The sequence below is a fragment of the Adiantum capillus-veneris genome, chromosome 4 (genome assembly GCF_014529385.1).
Source record: "Adiantum capillus-veneris isolate H3 chromosome 4, ASM1452938v2, whole genome shotgun sequence".
NCBI lineage: Eukaryota > Viridiplantae > Streptophyta > Polypodiopsida > Polypodiales > Pteridaceae > Adiantum > Adiantum capillus-veneris.
Window position 1 is genome coordinate 71,882,210 of NC_140934.1, and position 2,400 is coordinate 71,884,609.

Consider the following 2,400-nt stretch of genomic DNA (forward strand, 5'->3'; position numbering starts at 1 on the left):
CTCAAGAAGAAATTTAACTTTTGGGCTTAACCAACCTACTTAATCTGTACATCTTTCACAAAGGATTTAACCATTCCACCATCAATTAAAATTCCATTGAATACATCCAAATTGTCCGATAAATAATGGTAAAAACTTTACTCGAGAGCTTTGATCCATACTTATAACTTTATGTGCATCAACACGCTACGTGCCCGCAGCACTAGTTGCACCAACGACTTCTTAAAAAACATCATGTGAAACCCACTAAATCCCAACAAGCTCAACTAGTAAAACTCTTTAACACTACTCATTAGACAATCCACTAAACAAATCCAATGTCATTATTCTGGGAAACATCATGCTCAAGATTTGAGTATGAGCTATCCTACTGTCTCTTATTTTTTAAAATTTCAAACAACATCATTTTCCAGTTCGTAAACCTATAGCTCTGATACCAGCTGTGAGGTCCCCGCCCCGCCATATCAAACAGCGGATCTGATGGTGAACCGGGTGGCCACTAGATCTATTGCGGAAGCAAACAAAGTGGTTTAGGGCTTACCTAGCGGACGATCTGTCATCACAAAGTGAGTCGAGCTCGAGCCTACCAGCAATGAGATCTAGCTCCACCTCGTAGGGGAAGCGTACTTAATCTATCTAGCGATCCTAAGACTCACCTTCCAAGAGGAGAGAAACCCCGAGTGCCTTTTTCCCCATGTTTCAGAGTCACGTACTCTCGAGATTTCACCGCTCTAGGGGCAATGAGTATTACTAATATCGAAGTAGGCACTATGGGGATAGAGAGTTCCCGACCAATCGGGACGACCCAACTCGTAGGCATTGGCAACCTGAGCCAAGCCCCCACTTTCCACCCCCCCACTCACACTTCCTTGTGTGACCTAATTACTACCACAAGGTTTGTTCAACATAAACATTCCTTGTTTTAATTTGGAAGCACATTGTTCGTTAAGACAGCCCTTCAACCAGTATTGCAAACAACACCAAGACAGTATTCTAGTAAAAAATTCTACTCAAACTTATTCATTAAAATTCCAATGTTCTGGAGGTACAACATCCCCCCCTCCAGTGAGAGTTTACTCCTCCCGTTATCGCCTAGCTGCCCATATAACTAGGTATGTCCACCGCATAGAAAGCATGACATGGACATTCCCACCGGTCAACCAGCAGATGTGGGTTCCCACCACTTAACCAGCAGTCGTGGGTATCCACCGCTTAACCAGCAGTCGTGGATTCAAGAGCCCTTAACCACGAACTCTGCCCCCTGTGATCAGGAGGGGGTTCATGACTAATTCAACATTGGAAATAGAATGAACATGCTGAGCTAAATTTTCCCTAGCAGACATTCTTTTCTATTGTAAACAGTATATCCGTCAATCATTTCTTTCCTACTTTAGACTTTAACATATCAATGAATTCAATTGTCGAGGTTTCCGTCGGATTTCTCCAACATGTTTGGGGATATGTTCATTCCTAGCTAAACGTATGTAATGTTAAATTAAACAACTTGAATAAAACTGTGATCTACCTCTTCCATTTCTTCGTCATTGGCTCGTGAGATGGCCGGTGCTTGTTCGACCATGGGAGCTTTTCCTTTTCCATTTGTATTGCTCGTTCCCGCCTCGTGGTAGTGGGCACCACCGAAGCGAGTTCTCTTAAACGGGGCCATTTTACTCACTAATTTAACTGATAAACTTGAAGAAAAGAGCTAAAGTCCGAAATCATCATAACAACCAAATGGTAGATTAGAATTATTAAAGAATCCTCCTTAGGCAAGAGATTAGATTTTTCCTTCGAGAACTAGCAATTTTATGGGTGATTCCTTACTTACCCTAAAAAATGGCTTCAAGGTTAATTAATTGGTTTAGAGGATTAAGAAATTCAAAATTTTACTAATTGATTCACGAAAGAGATAAAGTAAGCAAGCTCATTCATTTTCCTAGAGCAATATGAAGATGCAGAATTGCCGCAGGCATGTGTGACATAAAATTCTCTTCTTAATGGACTAATGACGGATTAATTTTCAGCCTTAATCACATTTTAATGTGGGAGAAGATAGAGTCTAATTTAATTACAACACTATTGAGTGGTAAAAGAATGAATTTCATCAAATCTACACTATTACTGACTGACAAATTTATTCTTTCCTAATCATGCATTAATCCTTGGTTAAGGATGATGAATGGCTACATAATTTAGCTAATTGAATGATGATTATGCAATGGAGTATAGCTATGGAGATTTAGAGAGCAGCTATAGGGAATTATAGGCAGGATTAAGCATAGTAGCTAAGGAATTTGGAGAATAAAGATGAGAATTAAGAAGATCAGTAATTAAACCATGATTACCGTGATTAGGGGCTGAGAATCCTCTGATTTTTCTGATCCAATGAATCCTCAAGAT